The 8,809-nt window shown below is 50.0% G+C and overlaps 1 long non-coding RNA gene across 1 annotated transcript in view; it reads right to left on the reverse strand.

Moving 5' to 3' along the window:
- Positions 1-530: 530 nt before the first annotated feature.
- The window catches only part of LOC110594687, a 22,611-nt gene continuing 14,332 nt past the window's right edge, over positions 531-8,809 (reverse strand). The window contains exon 2 of the long non-coding RNA XR_002481395.1: positions 531-1,271. This is a non-coding gene — a long non-coding RNA (uncharacterized LOC110594687). The remainder of the gene's footprint in view (positions 1,272-8,809) is intronic.

Here is an 8,809-nt window from a genome sequence, read left to right on the forward strand (position 1 = left end):
TATTAGAAGAGTAAATCTCTCCCACAATCTCCATAACCAGCAACGACAGGAGAACAGGCACCCTCAGAATAGTTACCATGAATCTGACTTCCAAAAAGAGGCTGCTGTGTCAGAAACCAGAACCACACCTGCAATGCTGCTGAGGCAACCCTTCTAGCCAATTTGCAAGGAAAACTCAGTTAGAATGCCAACAATCCGCATCCTTTCAGCTAGGAACAAAACCAAGCTGACCTTTACCTCCAGGACACTGTGTTTGCACAAATGTTCAGCACTGAAGTGGGAAAGACTGGTTTAAAAGCACCTGTGGATATATTCCAATTCGAATTCTTATTTTGCTAAAACAAGCCAATTCATACACTCCTCTGTCCCTCTCAATTCTAAAATGATCCAGTCGTAACTTTACTGAAAATGATGACAGAGGGAGTAAAAGGGGATGGAGAGAGTTAGTGCAGAGAAGAAAGGAACAGGGCATAGCCAGGAAGGGAGCCCCACAAGCAGTGCTTCTTGGCAAACAAAATGAACATCCCGCATAAGGCTATTATCTCCTTTATTCAAAAAAATAAATATTTCACTTTGCGTCAACATATTTCAAACCACATTAAGCACAGAGAAGAAATACAGTCCCTTTGGAAACTTCGAACAGGTGTAGTAAAGTCATGTTCCAAATAATGGGATGAGGTGATTCCAGCTCTTCCTGACCCAAGACTCCTCCCTCACAGGTAGAGCAGCATGTTGGTTTTAGAGAGAAAAAAAAGACACACACTGCTTTGAAGTCTGAAAGGCACATGAAGTGGACCAGAAGGTGTATGGCACGGTCACTGATAAAACGTTCCCTATTCCCTTCCAAGAAAAGTGGAGAAACTGTATAATCAAGTCAAAGCCCAGAGAAGACACAGCGCTCCAGCTCGGAGCTCAGCGGCATGAATGCCTCTGAACACAAAAGCCATTTTTTGCTTGCTTCCCTTCCCGCGCCTCCTCTCCCTGCCGACGAGGCCCGTGGCCAGCCACAGTGCTCACTCAGTGATGGTGGGGCGTGTGGCCACGTAAACAAACACCACAATCAGGAGCACAACCACAGCCAGCGTGGGCAGCACCACCGTAGTGATCTGCTGCCGAGCTTCCTGCATGGCTTGCTTCCGCTCCTTCTTGTCCTTGGACGTCTCCTTCTTGGGCTTCCCTTTAAGCTGCCGCATCTTTCCCAGAGAATGCTAGGGAGGTGTGTCCAGAGGGCCTGGAGGAAGGACTGCACTCCGTGTCAAGGCGTGAACCTCCTGCAGGGAGAACAACCATGATCAAGAACTACCAGAGTGAAGAAAAAAAAAAAATCAAAGTTAAGAGCAAATAATGAACTAGAAAAAAATATCTGCAACTTAAATGTGGACGAGACCCTGGGTACCAGACAAATAAAATAGTGTTCCATGTGTGACAGGAGGGAAAAGGACTGGGAAGCACCAACTACATGCCCTGCTTGGAGGAGAGGGAGGTGCCTCTCTCACTTCCAAGGTCTACCCACCTGCGTCACTGCCCCAAGTTCCATGAACTGCCCAGCCAATCTCCAGGATGAGCCGTGGGCAGCCTGCTGTCTCCAGGACATGGCTCCCGTCCTGCCCCAGCCAGGGGTATCCTCAGTGAGGAGAGGCACTAACTTTTCTTTCATTGGTTCCTTGCTCCCTTTGTCCAAACCTTTCTGAGTACCTACTATGTGCCAGGCCCTGCTCGAGAAGCTGAAGCTAGCAATGAAGGACTCGGCTGTGGCTTTCCCCCTCAGAGATCAGTCTAGGGTACATGATGGCTTTTGTGGCAGGGTGGAGCCTTGGGTCAGACCGACCAGGAAGGGACATGGCTGAGCCTACAGTCTGCTGCCTGTTCAACCTGGGGGTCTCTGGTGGTGAGTTCTGCGGCTGTCGGGCCTAGGGAATGAGCAAAGCCCTTGCATGATCATAGGGCAACATTTCTGTGAAAGTCTGCTTCTTAGCTTTAAGCAACAGAAGTAGACTGTGCCTGATTAAACTGAAACCTGTGGCATCTCACCAATTCCCCAGAAAAGCCATAGAACCGGATCAGAAATGGGCAGGACAAGGGTGCTACGATGCCATAACTTGAGCCCAGGTCACTTCCCAGTGTGAGGATGCCACCGTCTGCGTCACCACCTGCCAGCACTGGATACACGCACGGGAGCAGGGTGCTGGGCCACAACTGCCTCGGAAACTGCATGTGGCTGCTGGCATGTTTCCAGGGTGCACACAGCCAGTCTTCCAACATCTACAGTTGGAGGCGTGCTTCTAAGCACAGTGAAGGGCTGGGGGCTGGACACTGGGCAAGGAGATGAGGAGGACAGATGTCCATTACAATATCCCAGAAAAAAGGCACAACGTTAGGAACTCTTGGAAGCAAAAGCACTGTACATCAACATTCCTCTAACAAAGGAACTTTCACCAGGTATCGTATGGCCCTGGGCAGGAGGTGGCCTGTTATCACCTTGATGGGGAAAAGACATGGACACCTAAGTGACCATGTTAGGTGATGGAATGTGGATTCTGAAACAAGAAAGGTCTTACTGATACCATCCTGTTTTGTATAAGGGACCCTAATCTCTTACTATCCCTCTCATCCCAGAGAGACCTCAAAACCTTTTTGTATCATTCACAATCTGGCAGAGTTTCTTTGGTGTGATGATGAGTTTTATTGCACTAGGATGACATAATGCCAGTCAAAAGCAAATGTTAAGGTTCAGGGCAGCCCCATTTGGGCAAATGTATACTTTCCTTCAGGAAGTTAGGAATAGAGAGTAAAAAAAATACTCACTGTTAGTTTCTTAAGGACCCCTACCTTCGCCAGTTCTCCCTTTCATGTCTTTCACAGGACTTTCAGACAGGCCCAGGTTCAAATCCAGGATGTACCACTTACTGGCTAAATGGATTTGGGCAAGACACATAACTTCACTAGGACTCAGTATCAGCTGAACAACAAAAACCACTTCTGTCTTTAATAATGACTGTGAGGGCCTGAAAGGAAAGTGGTGCATGTCTACAGGGCTCTGCTGCCCACAGGGAGACAGCACAGGTGCCGACACATCACCACCACATATCCATGTGCTCCCTGGATCAGTGCACCGGGCTTCTCTACCCCTGACTACGGTGCCTACTCTCCTGGGACTGAGGACAGATCAGGGGGCTATGAAACTTGGCATAGGTTCCAGAACTGTAGAGAGTAAATTTCTCATTTTAAAGCCATCTCCTTGGTGGTACTTTGTTACCAAAGCCCTAAGAAACTGACACAGGTGGCTTAAATGTTAAATGAAAAACTGCTATATTAAAATGCTATATTTAAACAGTATTTAAAATGCTCCAACAATAACAAAAAAAAAGAAGCTGTATAACTCAGGGCTCAGCACAGAGCAGATACCACTGGAACTCACCCCAACAGCCCTACAAGGAAACAGACAGCTTTACTGTCCCCATCACAGAAGGGAGAGAGCAAGGAAAGATGCCTTGCCAGCAGCCACCCCATCTGTAAGCAGCACCCACAGCTTCTAACAGAGCTTGACAGCATCCTTGTCCCCAGCTGCAACCACAATCCATTCTCTCCCTGACATAGTCTCATACAATTGTTTAGGGGATAAAAAAGCAACACTCTGATTTATGGCCATTTCCTCACGGAGCTAATGTTGCCATACTGCACAGGCCTAGCAGGTGGCACCATGAGCCCTGGGCTAGCCACTGCCCTGGCCACCCTGGCTAGCCACCGCCCTGACCACTCTTGGCTAGCAGTGCTGGACTGGTCTTATCCCTGAGCCGCAGTCTGCATCCTCCAACACACATGCAGTCGACATTCACAGCACCAGCATTAACAATGCTCTGGTATTTGCAAGATGCATCCAGAAGTTCTTGGAGACTTGGGAAAAGCCACAATTCCTGGGAACAGTTGCCAGTCTGGTCAGGATTTTAAATAAAGTAAGATGGTCTGAATCCCAGGTTCTACGTCAGGCTACAGGGGGCAGCCTCCCTGCACTCACTTGCATATGGGTATTGAGCAGTAAAGGAAAGTTTTCGTTTCTGAGATGACAACTGAGGCGAGGGCCCTACAGTAACAAAAGCTGGGAAGAGCAACTGGCAGAGGACAGAATGGCCGAGCTGGGCAGGCCTGGCTTACCGAGGAGAGGAAAGAGGAGGAGAGGGCTGAAGGGAGCCTAGTCCTAGTCCTCTAGGATGACCCAAGCCGTGGCAAGGAGTGGGGTGTTATTCCAAGAGCAGCACAAGGAGTACTAAAGGGCTTTATACAGGGAGGTACATGCTTTAAAAAGCTCCCTCTGGGCCAGGTGTGGTGGCTCATGCCTGTAATCCCAGCACTTTGGGAGGCAGAGGCAGAGGCAGGAAGACTGCTTGAGCCCAGGAGTTTGAGGGCAACTTAGCAAGACCTCGTCTCCACAAAAATTCAGAAAAACTAGGTTGGCATGGTGGTGTGTGCCTATAGTCCCAGCTACTCAGGAGGTTGAGGCAGAAGGATCACCTGAGGTGGAAGCTGCAGTGAGCCATGATCGTGCCACTGCACTCCAGTCTGGGAGACAGAGTGAGACTCCAACAATGGGATGGGGGGTGGGATGGGGGATGGGATGGGGGAAGGGAAGAGGGAAGGGAAGGGAGAAGGGAAGGGGGAAGGGAAGATAAAAAAAATAAAAATAAAACTCTCCCCCTGGCCAATCTGTGGGGAATGGCCATGGGGGAGTGTAAATGAGGCTTTGGAGCAGATCTGGTGGTGGCTCGGATTTGGGGCGGGTTGGTGGTGATGGAGATAAGGATGGAGCTTAAGTTCTAAAGGTCCAAGTGACGGGCCCTAGTGCAGACTGAATGTGACAAGTGAGGGGACAGGGAGCAAGGAAGAACCCTAAGCCTGAGTCACTGGATGGGTGGTGATCTTGTCTCCTGGGATGGCAGAGAAGGAATGTGGGAAGGGTGGATTTGAGAAAGAACAGTGAGCACCTTGCTAAGACCTCTCCATGTGTGAGATGCTTCTTAGACATCACCATGGAAAGGAGGCAGGAGCAGAGTCTGGGCTGGAGACCTGTATCTGGAAGTCATCAGCTGTTGGACTAGGAGAGAGACCACCCCGGACAAGGAGTATAGAGAAAGGGCCCAGGACAGAGTCCTGAAGCACCAACAGCTACAGGTCAGGGACAGGAGGAGCAAGCAAGGGGCCTCAGGGGAGAGGCAAGTGAAGAAGAAAAAGAGAGAAGTGCACCTTGGGGGCCAAGAGTCAAGAAGGTCACTGCCAGGAAAACAATGAAGATAAAGCAGCACCTCCTGGAACTGGGAGGGGCATGGTGAGGGTCTGACAGGACTTCTGAGAATGCGGCCAGCAAACGGTACTTGTCTAAGAGAGAGGCGCTCATGGAAGTGGACATGCTGCTTCCTTCATTGGGAAAGTCTTGCCATGGAAGCAATGCCAGTGGCACAGGCCAGCACACAGCGGATGTACACTCTGGTGCATGCCCTCTCCTGGCAACTTGTGATGATTGGTTGCTTGCCAGCACTCCAAACAGCACCAGGACACATCTGGTGTGAGGCGCTGAGGAGAAACACATGCAGCCAAAGGGTTTTTCTTTCATTTTTTAAATAGTGGGAGAAACCAGAGAACATTTGAGGGGTCTAACAGGATGGGAGAAAACCCTGATGATTACAAAAGAGGGGGGTCTCTGTAGGAGCGAGACAAGAACACACAGCACACAGGGACAGACCTGCCTTCCAGAGACAAAGCACCTTCAAATTCAGTGGGAGGGAGGGGCATGACCCTGGGCACAGTGGCGGCTCTGTACAGGGGTCGAAAAGAAGAGGCTTCTGATTTTCCAGTGAAATAGGAGAGGGCTTCAGCGTGAGTCTGAGGAGCTGAGAGGTAGGCTTGAGGGAAGAGAAGCCACAGATCATCATCTTGGAGGGTGAAGAGGAGGCCTTAGCAGAGAAACACCGTCCTTCAGTCCTCACCACCCACGTGCTGCCTCCCTCTGAGCTGAGGACCTCCTCATCACAAGCACAGCCCCAGGGACTGCGCTGGGTGGCCTCCTGGGCCAGGGTGGGCTCATGCGGACTCTGCCAAGACCTCTGAGGTGGGGGCGAATTGCCTCTATTTCAAAAGCCTGAGAAACACGAAGGGACATTAAAGTTGGACAATTGCGCAGATGCAGGCACCAAGGAGGCCAGGTGGAAGAGAGGCTGGGTGAAGGAACAGAGGCCACAAAAAGCCGCCACCCTGTAAAGTCGGCGCTACATAGGCTTAGGCCACCCTGATGTCCTCTGTATATGATAAACCCCTCATTCACCATGCACCAGCTCCAGTGCATCTCTGGGCATTACACTAAAAAAATCCCCAACTAAGATGACCACCCCTGTTTTATAACGAGGACCCCCACGGCCATGCCACTGTCACAGAAGTAAGGAGTGACAGCAGTCAGGCCCACAGCCGCCTGACTGTGATGGCAGCACCATCCCTCCCTTCCAGGTGTGCCCCACTTGTCTTCCTGTCCTCTATCCTGTGCCTGTCACTGTTCAACAGAGCCCGACAGAGCAGAGGTAAGAAAATCACTCACAGCTCAGGCTGGCTTCTTCCCATAAGCAGCTTGGGCAGAAGCTAAAGCCACCGAGTTACAGTTTCATTCCTGCCACTGCCATCCAGCCACCCCACCACCAAGAGACCTTCACCAGGGAAACTGACACCTCACAAACACCTGAGTTCTACTAGTTCTGAAACTCCACCTATTATGCCCCACCCCGACAGAAGCACACCCACGACAACTGGTCAGCACTGAAACATTCCAACCAGTCCCCAGCACATGTGGGCAGGAGACCAGGAGGTAGAGAGGAAAGAAGGGGGATACATTCTTAGCACAGAATTTTTTAAGTGTATGACTTTGCTCTAATTATAGCTTCCCTATTTTTCCTACATATATGTATATAGATATGCACATATGCACACATGCTGATTGAGTTCTTTATATGTACATTTTTCCAAGTTGGAGATCACAATGTACATGGAGTGTTAGATCCTACTAGAGAACAGCCAGGACGAAAGGTGGGAACAGAGGTTTGAGTCTCAGCTCTGCCCAGTTTGGTTACATGGCCTTGGGCAGGTTTGCTCAAAGATCTGAAAGAGATGGCTGGCCCAGGCTATCAAGGGGAGGGTTCAGGATGACAAAGGTCACTCCCAACCCCCTGGCACCAGACCTGCTGACTCTGTGCCACCCAGTACAGCAGCCAAGTGGCTGCTGGGCATCTAAAATGTGGTCGTGGTCCACACGGGCTGTGCTGTAGTATAATATACACAAGGTCTTGGAGAATTAGTACCAAAAGGAAGAAGGTATAATATCTCATTCGTTTTTTTGAAACTGATTACATGCCGAAATGAAAAAATTTTGAATACTGGTTAGATAAAATACATTATTAAAATCAACTTCACCTGCTTTGTTTTTACTGTTTTCAGGTTTTAGATCCCAAGAGTAGCTTGCTTTATATGTGCTGGACAGCGTGGCACCCGCCCCATACCACAAAGAAACACACCCTGCCAGCAGGAAACTCTGCCACACCACAGGCTTGGCACAATGTAGAGAGCTCCTGCACCATCACAGCCCAGCCCCATGCATCCTTTTCAGCCTCATCACACCCCTCACAACCCACTGCCACCACCATACCTGCCTGCCTCTTCGAGATGGAGCACCTCTGTCAGGAGGCCCCCGCGCCTTGCACCATCACCCACCTGCCACAGTCTCTCATCCTTAGCAACACTCACACATGGCAGGAGCAACACTTCCCTCCTCATGCTGTCTCAGGACTTGGCGTATGCCTTTACTGCAGCACTGACCAGGGCCACAGCACAGCCGGCTGGGCCTCTGACACCCCTGCTTCCTGGGGACCACAAATGTGTCTTGCTGGTAATCATATACCCTGGGCAAACATGATGCCCTTCATGTAACCTGTGCTCAACAAACATCTGCTGGACTGAATATCAAAACCGGAATATTTTAAGACAAGCAGCTTATCTTAGGCAACTAACCAGAATAGAAAATCCAGTAACAATAAACTAACTAGCTACTAGTTATAAATACTTCATTCTCACTACAGTCATGCAAGATGGGTATTTTTACCCCCATTTTTCATATTGAAACACATACAGAAAAGTATGCTGATTTGCCCAAGATCAGACTACTAGGAACCAGCATAGTCTCAACACCAGTGAAAAGTTCATTAAATATCTGATGAATGAACAACCAAAATTTGAACTCAGATTCCAAAGCCCACCTATCCTCTGTGTGACCACACCCCAGTGCCTCCCCACAAGAATAGCAGATGCCACCAGCTGGGTCGTCTCTACCTGTCCAGTTACCGCACTAAACTCTCAACACACATGCAAGCCTCTCGGTGTCCTCTATCTCCATTCTGCAGTTTCCAACCCAACTATCTGTGACTCAGAAACTGTGCTCCTCCCACTCCACAAAGCTGCTTCCAGGGGGCCAGGCAATCCCTACAAAGAATGGGGACCAACGGGACATAGATGCAGAGTCCATGCCGGGTTCCTACCCATCAGCTTATGAGTGACACAGGAAGGGCTGTTGGGGGCAAGGCTCTCTGGGTGTGTCTCGCTTGGCAGCAGATAAAGTCTGTTTCTGACAATCAGGCCAGCTCTGACTCCTGGGAGGTACTGCTACATGCCCGCCCCACTGGGCAGTCATCCCAGTTAAAAGACATGGTCCAGTAAAAAAAATGTGCAGCCGGGCTCAGTGGCTCAGCCTGTAATCCCGTGCCTTTGGGAGGCTGAGGTGAGT

Source organism: Carlito syrichta, unplaced genomic scaffold (genome assembly GCF_000164805.1).
Source record: "Carlito syrichta isolate Samal-C Ts95f unplaced genomic scaffold, Tarsius_syrichta-2.0.1 Scaffold124506, whole genome shotgun sequence".
NCBI classification, from domain to species: domain Eukaryota; kingdom Metazoa; phylum Chordata; class Mammalia; order Primates; family Tarsiidae; genus Carlito; species Carlito syrichta.